General features: G+C 38.1%; 1 long non-coding RNA gene across 1 annotated transcript in view; it reads left to right on the forward strand.

The window, feature by feature from the left end:
• Positions 1 to 21,284, forward strand: part of LOC309647088 — an 846,185-nt gene that overhangs the window by 465,734 nt on the left and 359,167 nt on the right. The window contains exon 2 of the long non-coding RNA XR_014255783.1: positions 247 to 267. This is a non-coding gene — a long non-coding RNA (uncharacterized lncRNA). The remainder of the gene's footprint in view (positions 1 to 246; positions 268 to 21,284) is intronic.

A 21,284-nucleotide genomic window follows, 5' to 3' on the forward strand; every position in this document is an offset into this window, starting at 1 on the left:
AATGGATGGCTGGTGGGGGGCAACTGCATGGCATGGGGAGATCAGCTCTGTGCTTTGTGACTGCCTAGAAGGGTGGGATAGGGAGGGTGGGAGGGAGACGCAAGAGGGAGGAGATATGGGGATATGTGTATATGTATAGCTGATTCACTTTGTTATAAAGCAGTAACGAACACACCATTGTGGGGCAATTGTACTCAATAAAGATGTTTAAAAAAACCAAAAAAGCACCCAAGGTCATCAGGAAAGAAAAGAAAAGAAAAGAAAAATGTAAACTATGGTAATCCATAGGCAAATCCAAAGAGACAAAGGGAAGGTCAGCTTTTACTAGGGATTAGGAGAAAATTGGGGAGGGCTGTTTGAATAAAATTTATTGGAGAAGAAGAACAACAACAAAAAGATGTGGTAAATATATACAATGGAACATTACTCAGCCATAAAAATGAATTAAATAGTGTCATTTACAGAGACATGGGTAGACCTAGAGACTGTCATACAGAGTGAAGTAAGTCAGAAAGAGAAAAACAAATATCATATAATACCACTTACATGTGGATTCTAGAAAAATGGTACAGATGAACTTATTTGCAAAGGAGAAATAGAGACATAGATGTAGAGAACAAAGTTATGGATACCAAGGGGGAAGGGGGGCGGATGAATTGGGAGAATGGGATTGACATATATACACTATTTTGTATAAAATAGATAACTAATGAGAACCTACTGTAGAGCACAGGGAACTCTACTCAGTGCTCTGAGGTGACCTAAATGAGAAGGAAATCTAAAAAAGAGGGGATATATGTATGTGCATAACTGATTCACTTTGCTGTACAGCAGAAAGTAACACAATATTGTAAAGCAACTATACTCCTGTAAAAATTTTTTTTAAAAAACTGTGAAAAAAATAAAGATAACAGCATAGTTGAAAAATAAAATAAAATAAAAAATAAAAATACCTGGAAAAAAATAAAAAGAGATTTTAAGACATTTTTTAAATACTTCGGAATCAAGATCAAAAATACAAACTGAGTTCAAACTACAGGAAGACACTAAGGCATATCAAAGGGTTTTCCCAAAACAAGCCAATTTTTTCTTGGAAATTAGGAAAATAGGAAAGATAAACATTCTTAATTAAGTCAAACAACTTAAAGTATATTCATTCGTTACATCCTCAAAGCATTTAACTACAACTTAGAGAAATTTTTTCCAAAATATTTGTATTTAAACATTAACATAATTATGAGAAATGTTCAGGCAAGGTACTGGGTAGTGGGAGTTAACTTCTTATTCAACGTAATATATTGATACTTAAATGTAATTAATCATGTGACTTGAGTTAAAATAACAAGAAAAATTAGCATTTAAACTTTTTTAAAGTTAAAGTTAATATGACTTTAAAGCAAATATAAACTATACTTTTCATAGATGTTTTAAAATTATGGTTAATTAAAACATTTATTGACTCTCATTAAGTTTTTAAATTACATAAAAATATTCAAGTGTTAATGTGCTTAAGAAAGCATACAATGTACCTTATAATACAAAACAAGCTGGAAAAGTGTCAAAATCTCTAAGAAAATAAAATTTAACAGTGAATTAATTAGAGGAAAACTGACAGATTTTTGCTCTCATTTCCCAGCTCACCTTCATGTAGCATCTGAGGAAGGGGAAGCCAGAATTCCAACCACCCTCTGAAAAGAGATAAGGGGGTTAGACCTGGTTGGCGAAGAATGGGAGATGGGGTTTGAAGCATGCCATAGGAGCTGGGACTAGAGTGAGGTGGTATTTCTCTGGTACTAGGGCCAGATGCAGACCTTTGGAGATTTTAAGCACTAAAAATATTTAAACTTCCTTAACCAGCCGTCCATGTTATTCAAAATAAAACAACATTGTAAAACACAAACTATATAGGTCTACTGAGATTATATTTCTTTTTGTTTGTTTCTTTTTAGATCTTATTTATGTATTTGTTAATTCCAGTTTTATTGAGATATAATAGCTATACAGAACTATATATTGATAAGTTTAAGGTATACAGCATAATAATTTGCCTTAAAACATCTTTAAATTATTACCACCATAACTATATTTAGTTATATAGTTTGTTTATATAACTAAACAAACTATAGTGTTTTGTTATTTCAAAAACAAAATTTTTTGAAAAGAAGAAAATGTTTTCCTTGTCATGAGAACTCTTAAGATATACTCTTCTTAACAACTTTGATATACAACATACAAGTGTTAATTATATCAGTCATGTCTTATATTACACCCCAAACATTTATTTATCTTATAACTGGAAGTTTTTAACTTCTGACCACCTTCAATCCAATTCCCCTTCTCCCCCACCCAATTCGCTCCCCCACCTCTGGTAACCATAAATCTGATAATTTTTTCTATGTGTTTCTTTGTTTGTTTCTTTGTTTTTGAAGTATAATTGGCTTATAACACTACGTTAGTTCCTGGTGCACAACACAGTTATTTGGTATTTCCATACATCCCAAAAGGATCACCACAATAAGTCTAGCTACCATCTTTCACCACACAAAGGTATTACATTTTCATTGACTATATTCCCCACACTACATATTTCACACCTATGATTCATTTATTGTAACTGGAAAACTATACTTCTTCCTTCCTCTCCTATTCCTCTCATCCCCCCACCCCACAGCCCCTGAAAACCACCTGTTGATTTTCTGTATCTAAGACTCAGTTTCTATTTTATTATATTTGTTCATTTGTTTTTTAGATTCCACATGTAAGTGAAATCATATGTCGTTTGTCTTTCACTGACTGACTTATTTCACTTAACATAACACATTCTAGGTCCATCCATGTTGTCACAATGGCAAAATTTCATTCTTGTGTATGGCTGAGTAATAATCTATTGTATATATACATACCACATCTTCTTTATGCATTCATCTATTGATTAGAACTTAGGTTGCTTCCATAACTTGGCTATTGTAAATAAAGCTGAAATGACTACAAGGGTGTAGACATCTTTTCAAATTAGTGTTTTTGTTTTCTTCTTATTTATACCCGGGAGTGGAACTGTTGGATCATACAGTAGTTCTGTTTTTAATTTTTTAAGGAACTTCCATAATATTTTCCATAGTGCCTGCACAATTTACATCACACCAACAGTGCAATTTTAAGTAAAATGCACCTTGATGTGAAGCTCTTTGGGTTCATCTTGTTTGGGACTCTCTGTGTTTCCTGAACCTGGATATTTTTTTCCTTTCCCAGGTCAGAGAGTGTTCAGCTATTATGTTTTCAAATATGTTCTCTGACCCCTTTCTCTCTCTCTCTAATCCTTCTGAGATGCCTATAATGTGAATGTTAGTATACTTGATATTGTCCCAGAGGTCTCTTAAACTGTTCTCATTTTTTTTAATTCCTTTTTTTCTTTTTTCTGCTCAGCTTGAGTGATTTCTACTACTCTGTCTTCCAGTTCGCTGGTCCATTCCTCTGTATCACCTAAACAACTGTTGATTCTTTCTAGTGTATTTTTTATTTCAGTTATTGTATTCTTCAGCCCCGTTTGGTTCTTCTTTATATTTCCTAACTCTTTCTTAGAAAATTCTAACTTCTCACTGTGTTCATTCATTCTTCTCCTGAGTTCTTTGAGCATCTTTATGATCATTACCTTGAACTCTTTATTGAGTACATCGCTTATCTCCACTTCACTTAGTGCTTCATGGGAGTTTTTATACTATTCCTTCATTTGGAACATATTCTTCTGTCGCTTCATTTTGCCTAATTTGCTGTTCTTATTTCTATGTATTTGGTAGGTTGGCTACATATCCTTATCTTGGAGAAATGGCCTTAAGTAGGCGATATCCTACAGGGCCCAACAGCATATTCCCCTCTGGTCACCAGAGCTATGTGCTCTAGGCGTGCTCTCTATGTGAGCTGTGTGTGTCCTATGTGTGTTGCATTGGGCTGACTACTGTGGGTGTGCTGGTCAGCTTGGTTGGCCCCCCATCCAGTTGTATTCCAGGGCCTGCTTAGGGGGAAGGCTGCCAGCTTACTGATGGGTGAGGATGGGTCATGAGTTGGCTGGTTGTGGAGCCCTGGAGATCCTGGGGCTAGTGCAGGCCCACTGGTGGGTGGATCTGGGCCCTGGTGTGGCTGGCTACAGGGCCAGTGGTCCTTGGAGCTAGTGTTGACCTGATAGAGGATGGGACCATTCCTGGGGAACTGGCTGAAGGGCCTAAGATGTCTGGGAGCTGATGTTGGCCTGCTGATGTGCAGAGCTAAGGACGAGGGTGTCCCTCGGCTATTGCCTGCTCAGTGGTGGGTGAGGCCAAGCCCTAGGCTCTCTGGTGGTGGGGCCAGGTCCTGAGGTGGCTTGGGGCTCAGGGGATTATACAACTGCTGATCTGCTGGTGGCTGAGGCTATGTCTTCAACTGGCTAGCTGCTTGGCTTGGGGCATCCCAGGACTGGTGAGTACTGCATGGTGGGTGGAGATGGGTCCCAAGGCCAACAAGCTAGAGGAAAGATTGCAAAATGGTGCTTGCAGCGCCAGTGTCCTCATGGTAGGGCAAGTTCCCAAAAGTGACTGCTGCTGGTGTCTATGTCCCCAGGGTGAGTTCCAGTTGCCTCCTGATTCTCCATGAGACTCTCCAAGATCAGCAAGTGTGTCTGAGCCAAGCTTCTTTCAAATTACTGCGTCTATTATGAGTGTTGGGGTGTGTGATATTTTGTGTGTACCCTTTAAGAGCAAAGTCTCTATTCCCTACAGCCCTCTGGCTCTCCCAAAAGTAAGCACCTATGACCTTCAACGTCTGATGTTCTGGGGGCTTACCTTCTTAGGGCAGGAACCCCAGGCTGAGGAACCTGATGTGAGGCTTGGTCCCCTTGGTCCTTGGGGAGAATCTCTGCAATTGTAATTATCTCTCCGTTCTTGGGTCATTCACTGGGGGACTTGACTATACCCTGCCTCTCCTAGTGTCTCATTGTAGTTCCTTCTTTATATCTTTAGTTGTAAAAGTTTTTTTCTACTGGTCTTCAGGTCATTCTCATTGATTATTTCTCTGTAAACTGTTGTAATTTTGGTGTACGCGTGGGAGAAACTGAGCTCAGTATGTTCCTACTTCACCATCTTGGCTGTTTCTTGGTGTGTTTAAAATGTAAAAGTTTATCTCATTGCTCTTAACTTTTCTAATTATATAATAATTATGATTTGAAATACTTATCAGTTTATCCGACTCAAAATAAATTTTCATTATGTCAATGTGTAGTTCTCCCAATTTATTTTTCTTTCTTAAAATGTGACCAAAATTCATTCCTTAAGTTTTCTCATTGCAAAGCATTATGTTGCCTTCTAGCATTCTTAATCAGAATTGAGTTTACAAAAACTCCCTATTATTTTCCTACCTGGAATCTAAAAACTACTATAACAACAATAATTCTCTCTTCTTTTTTCTATTCCTCTTAACATTTATTGAAAATGTACTATGTGCCAAAATCTTTATGTGCATCATCTGATACTCTTCCAATGAAGTAGCCTCTTTTATTCCTATTTCACATGTAAGAAACTTGAGGATTTGGACTTGAAAAAACTCACCCAGATCATGAAACTGGAAGGGAGGTAGGGTACACTGGTGGCATGTTCTACTACCATATATTTTTATCTGTGAGAAAACATGTCTGGTTTTTTTCAGACTTCATATTTTAGGTTGAAATTAATTCACAACAAAAGAAAACAGTATTTTTCAGACTTTCTTGAGTGTTTTTGCCGAGTTGATATCATTAACAGCAAGCTATCTTCATGTCATATATTAGACACAACCAACTCAAAAGAGTTGTAGTCTGCCTTGGAACATGTTGGCTGCATAACCTGCAAAGAGTCATTTTGACTCTCACTAGGTCCTGCTTTCTTCATTATTCCTTACTTTATTTTCTTTCCTTAGATTGCTCATCTTCTTTCAGGATGCTATGGCCGTAATTCCCTCTGTCCACCCAGCTATTCACAAAAGATTAAGAGAAGAAAGCTCAGGGGATACATGAAAGCAGAAATATCAGTGGATGTAGGCACCCACCTGGGAGGGTCTCCATTTGGAAGACCATTCTCTATTTTGCCATAGGTAACAAAAAGGCAAAGTTATTTATAATTATCTGTCATCCACAAGATCCATTATGTTCAACCCGTATGTTTATCCCTGATATTTCTGGAATTAGAAAAACTGTCTTGAAATAAATGTGTAAATAGAGATATGTAAAATGAGGAAAAACATAACATTAGCCATATGAAAGAAAGGATACAAGGGAACAGGGAAATAGGAGATGTTCTTTGTTCCTCTTGCATATTGGTATTTTTACAAAAGTATTACAATTGAAAGAGGGAGAAGTTGCTAAATTTTTAGGCACTGAAGGTAATACTCAATATATGTTTTGATGTTCTGATAATTTGAAAATTCCTGTAATGAAAACCATTAATATCTGCTTTAAAATCTTGTCATAGTCTAGTTAAATGTGTTTTTAGTTTTTTAGTTTTGATAAGACCCTATTTGTAATTTCAACCTCTTTGCAGAAAGTAGTAAGTATAAGATCACAATTATCTGATACTGTGTAATATCAGATTGTTGTGGAAACTACTGAATATAGACCATGAGTTATTTTATTTATTAACTAGGTAGGAGCAAGAGAGAGTTGGATTAGTTCATTAAAATTGCTGAGAGACAAGTTATCTTTTACTGGAAAATAAGTCAATTTGTGGTATCCTGCCAAAATATGTACAAATAATGTTTGGAGTGTTTTAGTTTATAAGTATTCAGAAAGGAATGCAATAACCTATGGTTCAGCTAGAGGTCTGGGAGGATAACCCAACATTATGTCTGGGTTTAGTTTTGATATAGGGTAGGCAACTTCAGGTAGCTGTGGTCAGACCAGTTTAATTGTAAAGAGTATGACCTCTGTAGTTCAAGGTCCTAGGTCTGAAATCTGCTGTTGCTAGTTACTGGTTGGATGACCTGGGGCAAATTATACAAATTGTTTGTTTTCCTTTTTCTTTTTACATAAAATGGGAATAATCATACTAGTATATACGTCAGAGGGATTTTGTAAGGGTTGCAATAATATAACTAAAACAATACAGTGTATAACACCCAATGAGAAATCAATGAATGTTGTCTATCTTTACTGTAATAAATTGATATCGGTTTGAGTCCTAGTTGACTTTTATTTATTAGCTGTGAGACTTTGAGCAAATTACATAATTTCTGAGTGTCCATTTTTTAAAAGTCTCTAATATTGTCTACTTCTGAAGGTTGTTATGATGGTTAAATTAAGTGATATATGGGAAGTGCCTTGGTAAGCCTAAAAAATGTCAGAAAGAGACACCAACATGACTGCTGAAGGTAAAGCATGTAGATATTACTTTATTATTTTCCTTGCTGTCTAGCAATGTCACCTTATTGGCAATTAAATTAAATTTAATTAAATTTAATTAAATTTAAATTAATATTTGTCCTATAATCTCTCATTCCCTAGTTCTGCTTCCATGCTGCTGTGATGATATTTTCTCTAAGACATAATTCTGATCATGTTAGCTCAACTGTTTAAAATTCTTCAATAATTTCCCATTGGCCCTCAGGAAAAAGTCTCAAATCCTTAAGGCCTTCTGTGTCCTGACCCTTTTCTATTTATTAATTGTCTCCTGAAAGGATTATCTCTCTTCATTATTTCTCTCCTCACTTACCCAATACTCTATGCTTTTCTAGACAGGCATCACTGTTTCACATAATTCTGTCTTTTCTCATTGAGTTTCCTTTGCCTGTAAAACAGGTAGTTTAAATTATATATTTCAGGCCCTAGCTCATGTGTTATACTCTTCAAGAAGTCATTGCTCATCAATTTCCTTCAGAACCACTAGCCTACTTTTTTTGTTCCCTGTGGTATAAATTCTTGTTAATTATCTATATTATGTATAGTATGTTAATCCCATACCACTATTTTTTTTTTAAAATATTTGCTGACTGAATTTTTTTTTTAAACATCTTTATTGAAGTATAATTGCCTTACAATGGTGTGTTAGCTTCTGCTTTATAACAAAGTGAATCAGTTATACATATACAATATGTTCCCATTTCTCTTCCCTCTTGCATCTCCCTCCCTCCCACCCTCCCCATCCCACCCCTCTAGGTGGTCACAAAGCACCGAGCTGATCTCCCTGTGCTATGCGGCTGCTTCCCACTAGCTATCTAGTTTACATTTGGTAGTGTATATATGTCCATGACACTCTCTCACCCTGTCACATCTCACCCCTCCCCCTCCCCATATCCTCAAATCCATTCTCTAGTAGGTCTGTGTCTTTATTCCCGTCTTGCCACTAGGTTCTTCATGGCCTTTTTTTTTTTTTCCTTAGATTCCGTATATATGTGTTAGCATACTGTATTTGTTTTTCTCTTTGTGACTTACTTCACTCTGTACAGCCACTATGGAGAACAGTATGGAGGTTCCTTAAAAAACTACAAATAGAACTACCATACGACCCAGCAATCCCACTACTGGGCATATACCCTGAGAAAACCATAGGTCAAAAAGAGTCATGTACCATACCCCTATTTATTCCTTCCCCACTACCCCTTTGGTAACCATAAGTTAGTTTTCTATGTGAGTCTGTTTCTGTTTTGTATATAGATTCATCTGTATTATTTTTTAGATTCCACCTATAAGTGATATCATATACTAATTCTCATTCTCTATCTGACTTCACTAAGTATAATACTCTCTAGATCTGTCTGTGTTGCTGTAAATGGAAAATTTTAATTCTTCTTTATGGCTGAGTAATATTCCATTGATATATAAACCACACTTCTTAAACCAATCATCTGTTAGGGTGCACTTCTGTGATTTCCATGTCTTGGCTATTGTGAATAGTGTTGCTATGAACATTCTGGTGCACGATCTTTTCTCCATTGTATATTCTTGGCTCCTTTGTCATAGCTTAGGTGACCGTAGATGCATGGGTTTATCTCTGGACTTTCTATCCTGTTCCATTGATCTATATGTCTGTTTTTGTGCCAGTACCATACTGTCTTGATGACTGTAGTTTTGTAATATAGTCTGAAGTCAGGGAGCCTGATTCCTCCAGCTCTGTTGTTCTTTCTCAAGATTGCTTTGGCTATTCAGGGACTTTTGTGTTTCCATAGAAATTGTAAAATTTTTGTTCTAATTCTGTAAGAAATGCTATGTAATTTGCTAGGGATTGCATTAAATCCATAGATTACTTTGAGAGTATAGTCATATGGACAATACTGATTCTTCCAATCCAAGAACACAGTGTATCTCTCCATCAGTCTCTGTCATCTTTGATTTCTTTCAAAAATATCTTATGGTTTTCTGAGTACAGGACTTTTGCCACCTTAGGTAAGTTTATTCCTAGCTATTTTATTCTTTTTGACGTGATGGTAAATGGGATTGTTTCCTTGATTTCTCTTTCTGATCTATTTTTGTTAGTGTATAGGAAAGCAAGAGATTTCTGTGCATTAATTTTGTATCCTGCTATTTTACCACATTCATTGATGAGCTCTAGTAGTTTTCTGGTAACATCTTTAGGATTCTCTATGTATAATATAATGTCATCTGCAAACAGTGATAGTTTTACTTGTTCTTTTCCAACTAGGATTCCTTTTATTTCTTTTTCTTCTCTGATTGCTCTGGCCAGGACTTCCAAAACTATGTTGAATGAAAGTGGACAGAGTGGACATCCTTGTTTTGTTCCTGATCTTAGAGGAAATGCTTTCAGTTTTTCACTATTGAGAATGATGTTTTCTGTGGATCATCCTGTATGGGATTCTCTGCACTTTTTGGACTTGAGTGAGTGTTTCCTTTCTCATGTTAACAAAGTTTTCAACTATAATATCTTCAAATACTTTCTCAAGCCCTTTCTCTTTCTCTTCTCCTTCTAGGACCCCTTTAATGTGAATGTTGGCGTGTTTAATATTGTCCCAGATTTCTCTGAGACTGTCCTCATTTAAAAATTTTTTTTTCTTTATTCTGTTCTGTGGCAGTGACTTCCACCACACTGTCTTCCAGCTCACTTATTCGTTCTTCTGCCTCAGTTACTCTGTTATTGATTCCTTCTAGTGTATTTTCCACTTCATTTATTGTATTGTTTATCTCTGTTCTTTAAATCTTCTAGCTTCTTGTTAAACATTTGTTGTATCTTCTTGATCTGTGCCTCCATTCTTTTTCCGAGATTTTGGATCATCTTTACTATCATTACTCTGAATTCTCTTTCAGGTAGATTGCATATCTCCTCTTCATTTAGTTGCTCTTGTGGGTTTTTATCTTGTTCCTTCATTTGCAGCATATTTCTCTGTCTTCTCATTTTGTCTACTTTCGGTGTGTGTGGTCTCCTTTCCACAGGCTGCAGGATTGTAGTTCCTCTTGCTTCTGGTGTCTGCCTCCTCATATGTGAGGTTGGTCCAGGGTCTTGTGCAGGCTTCCTGGTGGGAGGGACTGGTGCCTGTTCTCTGGTGGGTGGAGCTGGGTCTTGTCCCTCTGATGGGCAGGGCCATTTCAAGTGGTGCATTTTGAGGTGGCTGTGAGCTCAATATGACTTTAGGTAGCCTGTCTTCTGATGGGTGGGGTTGTGTTCCTATCTTGATTGTTGTTTGGCCTGAGACTTTCCAACACTGGAGACTGCAGGTTGTTGGGTGGGGTCTTGGTTCCAAAATGTTGGCCTCCAGGAGAGCTAATTCCAATCAATATTCCCTGGGACTTCTGCTACCAGTGTCCTTGCCCTCACAGTGAGCCATAGTTGACCTTTGCCTCCCCAGGAGACCCTCCAAGACCCCTAGGTAGGTGTAACTCAGGTTCCTATGGGGGTCTTGCTTTGTGCCAGGTACCAGTGCATATGAGACCTTGTGCGTGCCTTCCAAGGGTAGACTCTCTGTTTCCCCCAGCCATGTGGATATCCTGTACTCAAGCCCTGCTAGCCTTCAAGGCTAAATGCTCTAGGGGCTTTTTCCACCTGATGCCAGATCTTAAACTGCCTTGGAGAGCTATTTCATGTAGGAACATCCCTGTGTAGCCTCCGTGGGTTTAATATTTTTTGGTGCAAGTGTTGTTTTTAGTATAGATGTTTGTCACCTCTTTCCCTCAGTGTGTGCTGGCTGTTATCCTCTTTATAGATGGTGTGACTGATGTTGTGGTGACCAGAACCTGCACTGGATACTGAGCAGGGCCTTCCCTTTGCTCTGTGGTTGTCATTGCCCCATCAGAGGTGGAGTCTCCTCCCTAGTTGTTGGAGTAGAGGCCCCCAGATCTATTTATTAGTTCTGTTTCTGATCTGTGGTGTGAAGTAGGCAGGATTGGAGCACTCCCACTTGGAGGGAAGCCACTGAGTATTACTCCTCTGGAGCTGTTCACCTGTGGGTGTGCTCTGTTGTGTCACTTTTCACCCATTGTGTAAGCTCTCAGATTACACTGTTGTTGGCACTGATCTTGGCCCCACCTTAACCATGGGTATGCCGGCAATTGGCCCTGGTGTCCTCAGACATTATTTTCACCAGGCCACCAGCATAGATCTACTGAAGTCAGGTCCCAGGATTGCAGTAATCATGGATCTGGACCCTTTGTAAGTGCTAAGAGGGCAGCTCAGACTCTGGCTCAACCCCCAATTGTATGTGCCCACAAAGTGTACAGCTGCTAAAGCTAGACCCATCTTGGCTGTGGGAGCACTCATTGTCTGTTCAGATGTTCTGTAGGCACTGAGTTTACAAAGCCAGTCACAGGGATGTCAATTTATGGTTTGTGCAGCTGCAAGGAAAGATTTCAGCTTTTTTTCCTTAGATCTACAGCCTCTGGGGCTCAGCTGTGGTTTCAGCCCCATCTCTGCCTGGGCAAGGAAGGGACTCAGAGGTGGTGGCAGCTGGGGTTGCAGGAGTCCTGGTGGGGACAGGGCACATGGGGTAGCTAGTAGCCATGGGCACAAGAATGCTGGCCCCAGTGGGGGCCCTTACTATCTCCCAGGGAGGTGGGGGCTGGCATATATGGAGAGAGGCTGCAATGGCGAATCCACCCCTTTCACATCACTCAACAATGGCTCTTCACTTCTATGGTGGTCCAGGTTTCCTCTGCAAGCATTCCCAGTTGCAGATTTCCTCACTCCCATCCACTCAGGCTGTCTCCTTGCAGCCAACAGAAGTCCTCTCCCTGTGTCTGCTCTCCAAACCCCATGTTGCAGCACCCAGCCCCCATCTGCACCAGTGGACACACATCTCAGGGTGGGGCACACAGGGATGTGGCACAGACCATCTGTGTAGGTCTCACTCTGTCCTACCTGTCACAGATCAGCTGCTGTGCTCTCCTCTGATAGTCCCTGAAGCTCCTCTTCTGTCCCAACTGATCTCCCTGCCAGTGAGGGGGCTTCCCCAGATGTAGGAAACTCTCGTCTCCTTCAGCTCCCCCAAAGGGGTGCAGGTCCCACCCCGCTTCATCTCCTCTCCCTTTTCCCTTCTTTTTTCTTTTGTCCTACCTGGTTATGCGCAGATCTTTCTTGTCCTTTTAGTTGTCCGAGGTCCTCTGCTAGTGTTCAGCTGGTGCTCAAATTAATGCATTTGTGGGGAGAGATGAACTTTACATCTTCCTACTCCTCTGCCATCTTCCACATATCTTTTCAAATTAGAGTTTTCATTGTTTCTGGATATACACCCAGGAATGGGATTGCTGTATCAAATGGTAGCTCCATTTTTAGTTTTTTAAGGAATAACCATACTGTTTTCCATAGTGGCTGCAACAATTTACATTCACACCAACAGTATAGGAAGATTCACTTTTTTCCACACCTTCTCCAGCATTTATTATTTGTAGATTTTCTGATGATAGCTATGTGAGGTGATACCTCATTGTGGTTTTGATTTGCATTTCTCTAATAATTAGCAATGTTGAGCATCTTTTCATATGCCCGTTGGCCATCTGTCTCTATTTTTTGAGAAATGTCTGTTTATGTCTTCGGCCCATTTTTTGTTTGTTTGTGTGTTTTTTTTTTTTGATGTTGAGTCATATGAGCTGTTTGTGTATTTTGGATATTAACTCTTTGTCACTCGCATGGTTTGCAAATAATTTCTCCCATTCTGTAGGTTGTCTTTTCATTTTCCTTTGCTGTACAAAATATTTAAGTTCAACTAGGTCCCATTTCTTTATTTTTGCTTATATTTCTTTTGCCTTGAACAACTGATCTAAGAAAATATTGCTATGATTTATGTCAGAGATTGTTTTGACTATGTTGTCTTCTAGGAGTTTTATGATGTCATGTCTTATATTTAGGTCTTTAGACTATTTTGAGTTTATTTTTTGTATACCATGTGAGGGAGTGTTCTAATTTCATTGATTTACATGTAGCTGTCCAGCTTTCCCAATACCACTTGTTGAACTGACTATCTTTTCTCCATCATATATTCTTGCCTCCTTTGTTGAAAATTAATTGACTGTAGGTGTGGGTTTATTTCTGGGCTCTGTATTCTGTTCCATTGATGTATATGTTTGTTTATGTACTATTACCACACTGTTTTGATTACTGTAGCTTTGTAATATTGTCTGAAGTCTGTAAGGGTGATGCCTCGGCTTTGTTCTTTTTTCTCAAGATTGTTTTGGAAATTCTGGGTCCTTTCCATATAAGTTTTAGGATTATTTGTTCTAGTTCTGTGAAAAATGTCATGTGTATTTTGATAAGGATTGCATTATGTCTGTAGACTGCTTTGGGTAGGGTGGCCATTTTCACAATATTAATTCTTTCAACCCAAGAGCATGGGATATCTTTCCATGTCTTTGAATCATCTTCAATTTCCTTTATCAATGTTTTATAGTTTTCAACGTTTAGGTCTTTCACCTCCTTGCTTAAGTTTATTCCTAGGCATTTTATTTTTTGATGACATTTTAAACAAGATTGTTTTTACCTTTCTCTCTCTGATATTTCATTGTTGGTGTACAGAAATGCAACATATTCCTGTATATTAATCTTTTATCCTACTACCTTACTGAATTCATTTATTAGTTCTAATAGATTTTGTGAAGATTCTTTATGATTCTCTATATAGATTATCATGCAATCTGCATATAAAGACAATTTTACCACTTCCCTTCCAGCTTGGATACCTTTTTATTCTTTTTCTTGTTTGATTGCTGTGGCTAAGACTTCCAATACTGTGATGAATAGAAGTGGTGAAAGTGGGCGTCCTTGTCTTTCTCCTGAGGTTAATGGGAAGGCTTTCAGCTTTTCATCATTGAGTATCACGTTGGCTGTGGGTTTGTCATAAATGGGTTTTATAATGTTGGGGTATGTTCCCTCTATATCCACTTTGATGAGAGTTTTTATCATGTATGGATGTTGAATTTTGTCAAATGCTTTTTCTGTGTCTATTGAGATGATCATGTGGTTTTTGTCTTTTGTTTTGTGGTATATCACTTTGATTGATTTGAGTACATTGAACCATACTTGCAACCCTGGAATGACTCCAACTTGACTGTGGTGTATGATTCTTTCTATGTATTACTGAATTCAGTTTGCTAATATTGATATTTTGTTGAGGATTGGTGCATCTATATATATATATATATTTTTTAACATCTTTATTGGAGTATAATTGTTTTACAATGGTGTGTTAGTTTCTGCTTTATAACAAAGTGAATCAGTTATACATATACATACATTCCCATATCTCTTCCCTCTTGTGTCTCCCTCCCTCCCACTCTCCCTATCCCACCCCTCTAGGTGGTCACAAACCACCGAGCTGATCTCCCTGTTGGTGCATCTATAGTCATCAAAGATATTGGCCTGTAATTTCCTTTCTTTTTTTTTTTTTGTAGTGTCTTTTCCTAGTATCAGGGAGATGGTGGCTTCATAGCCACCACTGGGAGTGTTCCTGCCTCTTCAATTTTTTGAAATAATTTGCAAAGAACAGGTATAAGTTCTACATTGTATGTTTGATAGAATTCTCCAGTGAAGCCATACAGTCCTGGACTTTTGTTTGCCTGAAGTTTTTAAATTACAGATTCTATTTAACTTCTTATGATAGGTCTGTTTTGTCTTGACTCAGTTTTCATAGGCTGTATGATTCTAGAAACTTGTCCATTTCTTCTAGGTTGTCCAATTTGTTGGCATATAACAATTCATAGTATTTGCTTATGATTTTTTAATTTCTGTGGTATCAGTTTTTTTCTCCTCTTTCATTTCTTATTTTGTCCTCTCTCTTTTTTCTTGGTGAACCTGGCTAGAGGTTTGTTGATTTTGTTTGTGTTTTCAAAAAAAAGTTCTTGGTTTTATTGATCTTTTCTATTGTTGTTTTATCTCTATCTTATTTATTCCTCTCTGATCTTCATTATTTTCTTCCTTCTGCTGACTTTAGGTTTTGTTTGTTCTTTTTCTAATTCTTTTAGGTGGTAAGTTAGGTTGTTTATTTGAGATTTTTCTTGTTTCTTGAGGAAGGCCTGTATCAGTATGAAATTCCCTCTCAGAACTGTTTTTGCTCCATTTTATAGATTTTGTAAGGTTGTGTTTTCATTATCCTTTGTCTTGAGGTGTTTCCTGATTTTTTCTTTGATTTCATCATTGTCCCATTGGGGTTTTTTTGTAGCAGGTTGTCCAGTCTCCATGTATCCATTGTTTTTCTCTCTTTCTTTCTGTGGTTGATTTCTAATTTCACACTGTTGTAGTCAGGAAAGATACTTGAAATAATTTCTATCCTCTTAAATCTGTTGAGGCTTCTTTTGCTCCTAGTATGTGGTCTATCCTAGAAAACATTCCAAGAGATATTGAAAGGAATGTGTATTCTGGGTTTTGTTTTTGTTCGTGTGTTTTTTTTTTTTTCTTTATAGTGTCCTGCAGATATCAACTAAGTCCAACTGGTCTATTATGTCATCTAGGACCTCTGTTGCCCTATTAATTTTTCTGTCTGGATAATCTGTCCATCGATGTCAGTGGGGTGTGAAAGTCTCCTATTATTATTGTATTCTTGTCAATTTCTCCCTTTGTGCCTGTTTGTTTTATATATTTCGATGCTCTTATATTGGGTGCATATATGTTAACTAGTATAATATCCTCTTCTTGTATTGATTCCTTTATCATTATATAATGTCCTTCTTTGTCTTTCTTTATGGCCTTTGTTTTAGTCTATTTTGTCTGATGAATATTGCTACCCCTGCTTTCTTGTCATTTCTATTTGCATGAAATATCTTTTTCCATTCCTTCACTTTCAGTCTGTGTGTATTTCACCCTGAAGTGAGCCTTTTGTAGGCATTATGTTGTAGGTTTTTTCTTTTTTTATGCAATCTATAATTCTATGTCTTTTGATTGGAGCATTTAGTCCATTGACATTTAAAGTAATTACGGATAGGTATGTACTTACTGACATTTTAAACCTTGTTTTCCAGTTTTTGTAGTTTTTCTTTGTTTATTTCTTCTTCTTTTTGTTATACCTTTTGTAGTTTAATGGTTTTCTTTTGTAGTATGCTTGAGTTGGTTTCTTTTTGGGTTTTGTGAATCTATTGTATGTTTTTCATTTATTGTTACCATGGAGTTTAAGTATGTTAACACATAGCTATACCTACTTGCTTTAAACTGATAGTCATACAAGTTCAAACACATTCTAAATGATCTACATTTTTATACTCCCCTCCCCCACATCTTGTGATTTTGATATCTTATTTTTAGAGCTTCATGCTCATCCTTCTGCTGTTAATTATAGTTATAATGGCTTTTACAAAATGTTTTGATTGTTTTTTAATCTACGTACTGGTTTATTTAAGTGATTGTCAATCCTTTTATATATTTACCTTTCCTATTTCATTTCCCTTTCCAATACATTCTTCCTTCTTTTCTGTTTAGAGAAGACCCTTCAATATTTTTTTTTAGGGTAGGTTTAGTATTGCTTAATTCTTACAGTTTTTACTTGTCTGAGAAATTCTTTATCTCTCTGTCTATTCTAAATGATAATCTTGCTGGGCAGAGTATCTTAGTTTGGAGGAATTTCCCTTTCAGGGCTTTGAATATATCATGCTACTCCCTTCTGTCCTGCAGAGTTTCCAGAGGGGAATCAGCTAATAGACTCATGGGGGTTCCCTTGTAACTGACAGTTTTTCTCTTTCTGCCTTTAGAATCCTCTTTATCTTTAATGTTTGCCATTTTAATTTTGATATGTCTTGCTGTGGGTCTGTTTGTGTTCATCTTATTTGGGACCCTCTGTACTTCCTGTACCTCAATAAATGTTTCCTTCTTTAGATTTAGGAAATTTTCAGCCATAATTTTTTGGAATACATTTTTGATACCCTTCTCTCTCTCTTCTCCTTCTGGAACTCTGTTATCTGTAGGTTGGCATGCTTTATATTATCCCATAGAACTCATATGTTGCTTTTATTTTTTAAATTTGTCTTTCTAACTGCTGTTGTGATTGGATGATTTCCATTATTCTGTTTACCAGATCCCTAATTCATTCTTCTTTGTCATTTAGTCTGCTCTTCAATGCTTTTAGACTGGTTTTTATCTCAGCAATTAACTTGCCTAATTTTGATTGGCTCATCTTTTTAGTGTTTAGCTCATTGTTACAATGATCTGCATTTCTATTGATAACCTTTCTCAATTCCTTTAACATTTTTATTACCTCCTTTTTGAACTCTTGGTCTAGTAGACTGGTGAGGTCTTTTTTATTATTTGTTCTTTCAGGGGATTTTTAAAGTTCTTTTAACTGGGAGTAGTTTCTCTGCTTTTTCATCTTACTCAACTTTCTCTGTCTCTATGAATTTAGTAGAAACAGTTATCTATTGTGATCTTGAAAAGGAATTTTATGTGGGAATGTTCCTGTGTAGACTGTGTGTGTCCAATATTTTTGGTGCTAAGGCTGGTTTTGGTATGGATGTTAGCCATATTTTTCCTCAGAGTGTGCTGGCTGTTAATCCTTTTAATAGGGGGTGTGATTGTTGTTGTGTCTAGATCTCATGCTGGATGAGAGTATGGGAAGGCATCTCATTTGCTCAATAGTTGTCACTATAGTTGGGAGCAGGGTCTGCTCCTTAGTTGTTGGAGTAGAACCCTGAGGGTCAGGTCTGATCAGTCTCTGTTGCTCTTGAGTACATGCCTTGCCCCAAAGGAGGTGATTGCTGAAGCAAGTGAGGCACATGCAGTCATAGAAAATTCATTCACTGTCTGTGTAGGCATCTGCAGTTCCACTCAGAAGCAGCCCAAAGTCACTTCCCTTTCTCTGTTGTGTTCATCCCAGATCTAGTGCAAGGCTGTGGTGTGGAATAAGGTAGGGCTGGGGGCTGGGGCATTATGACTGCAGAAATTGTGGTCACTATCCTGATGCCTAGGATCTGGGCTGCCTCCTGTGGTAGACTTCTCTCAGGACCTGTCTGTCCCAGCCCTAGGCTGCAGTGTGGAGTGGGTGGCCTGGGGCACTCTCTCTGGGAAATGAATCTCTGCATACTCCTGCACAGGGCCTGTCTGCCTGAGATTCAGTGCTTAGCCACTGTGTGTTCTTGCGGCACTGCCTGCTTCACAGGCTGACAATGTCTGCCAAGGCTGGACCTGCTGCTGCCATGTGCACACTGAAAATGGGCTCCATGACTCCCTTGGATCACACTCCAGGCCCTCTGCTCTGTCTCTTTCTAGCTAGTTGAGTCCTCTCCCAGGGCCTGTCTGCCTGAGGTTCAGTGCTTAGCCTCTGTGCATACTTGTGGTGCGCCCTGTGTGTATAAGAAGAATGTCTGCCTGGCTTATCTCACTGCCCCCATGTGCTGACAGTTGTCTCTGTGGTTCTGCCTGGATCACACCCCAGGTACCCGAGTCTGTCTCTACATAACTAGCTCAAATCTTTGCCCTAATCTCATACCAGGCTGTGGTGTGGAGTGAGGGGGCGGGGCCAAGGTGTTGGCCTTTTCTGATTGGGAAGTGTGGCAAGTCAGCAGCCACCAGTTCACATCTCAGCCTGCCCTGATTGTTAGCTAGCAAGTGCGCACTCTTCATCAGTAGAGTCTAGGCTTCCCCAGCCCTTTTATCCGTCTCAGTGGATTTCCCAAAGGCAAAGGGGTTTGTGTCCTCTGTGCAGGACCCCAGGTCTGGGATGCTTAGATTGTGAGTTGATCTGCTTCCTCCCCAGGGTGAGTGTCTTCCCATGAGGACCTTCTATTCCTTATAGATCCCTCCCAGGGGCACTGTTACTGAACTGATGCCTTTTTTTAAAAATCCCGTCTTATCTGGTTATGTGGAGATCTTTCTTGAAGCTTTAATTGTATAGGAGATATTCTTCCAATTTCCAGTTAGTTTTCTGTGAAAATTGTTCTACAAGTAGATATATTTTTGATATGTTTGTGGGAGGAGGTGAGCTCCACATCCTCCTACTCTGCTATCTTAATCCCCCTCCCAAGAGATTTATATTTTGTTTTCTAGACAGATCAAGGTGTAGAAGGTCTTTGTTCCTTTTGGACGTTCTAGGGGAGAATCCATTTCCTTAAAGTTCTTCTTACATTTTCAAAATGAGCAATAACCAGTCTAATCTTTACCACATTGCCACTTCTCTGGTTATCACTTGATTCTTGAGCTTATTGACATACATTGTTCTCTCCCTCTTTAGACTAGAAGTAACTTGGGGAGAAGGAATCATGTCTTTTTCATCTTGGCATATTATACAATATTTGGCACATAGTTGAGGATTAAATCATTGTGTATATTAGTTACTATATGAGTTTCAATCCCAGTGAAGCTTGGTGGTGTTGTCTTGAAATTAATTTTCTTTATTCAGGTTAGGTAAATAGTCTTTTAAAAAGTGAGGCCACTAACTAAATACTTAAAGTAATCATAAATTTTAGTTTGCGTATGCTATATTTTTTTAAAAACCTGCTAATTAACCTTTCCTTTGTTTCTAGTTACTAGAAAAATCAATGCAGCTTTTAAACTACTTAAGTTATGAAGGGATGTCATGGGCTCAAACCCATAAACTACATTTAATTAGTGTGAACTATGCAAGGTTTCATTAAGGACTGTGCTCACTTTCCCAGTAGCATATCCTCAGAGAAATGGGGGTTTTAGAATGATTAATTGAGAAGAAGATGCACTTTTACTGTATCTGATTCAAAAACTTGCATTTAATCAAGTCACTTTGTATTTTAGTAAAACACCCAACACCTGGTTTTTAATTAGTAATTCAGATTTCACTGGTTCAGAGGGAGATGAAGCTTTCATAAACCCAAAAGCCACACATACATTGTATTTTCCCAAGGTCTGTGTAAAGGTAGGGATATTCAAAGTGATGGAGAGACTCCATCTTTTAATAATGTTAACTTGAATATACACACAGCTCATGCAGCTCAATATTGAAAAAACAAACACCCAATCAAAAAATGGGTGAAGATCTAAGTAGATATTTTTCCAAAGAAGACATACAGATGGCCAACAAACACATGAAAAGATGCTCAACATCATTAATTATTAGAGAAATGCAAATCAAAATTACAATGAGGTATCACTTCACACTGATCAAAATGGCCATCATAAAAAATCTACAAACAACAAATGCTGGAGAGAGTGTGAAGAAAAAGGAACCCTACTACAATGTTGGTGGGAATATAAATTTGTACAGCCACTATGGAGAACAGTATGGCGGTTCCTTAAAAAAACTAAAAATAGAGCTACCATATGATCCAGCAATCCCATTCCTGGGCATATATCCAGAGAAAACCATAATTCGAAAAGGTACATGCATCCCAATGTTTATTGCAGCACTATTTACAATAGCCAGGACACGGGAGCAACCTAAATGTCCATCAACAGAGGAATGGATAAAGAAGATGTGGTACATATATACAATGGAATATTACTCAGCCATACAAAAGAACAAAGTAATGCCATTTGCAGCAACATTGGTGGACCTAGAGATTGTCATACTTAGTGAAGTAAGTCAGACAGAGAAAGACAAATATCATATGATATTTATATGTGAAACCTAGAAAAAGGTACAAATGAACTTACATACAAAATGGAAATAGAATTACAGGAGGAGCTTCAAGATGACGGAGGAGTAAGACACGGAGATCACCTTCCTCCCCACAGATACATCAGAAATACATCTACATGTGGAACTGCCCCTATAGAACACCTACTGAACGCTGGCAGAAGACCTCAGACCTCCCAAAAGGCAAGGAACTCCCCACGTACCTGGGAAGGGCAAAAGAAAAACAGAAAAAACAGAGATAAAGAATAGGGAAGGGGCCTGCACCAGTGGGAGGGAGCTGTGAAGAAGGAAAGGTTTCCACACACTAGGAAGCCCCTTCACGGGCGGAG

This window comes from Balaenoptera physalus (genome assembly GCF_965194825.1).
Source record: "Balaenoptera physalus genome assembly, chromosome: 17".
In the NCBI taxonomy this organism is placed as follows: domain Eukaryota; kingdom Metazoa; phylum Chordata; class Mammalia; order Artiodactyla; family Balaenopteridae; genus Balaenoptera; species Balaenoptera physalus.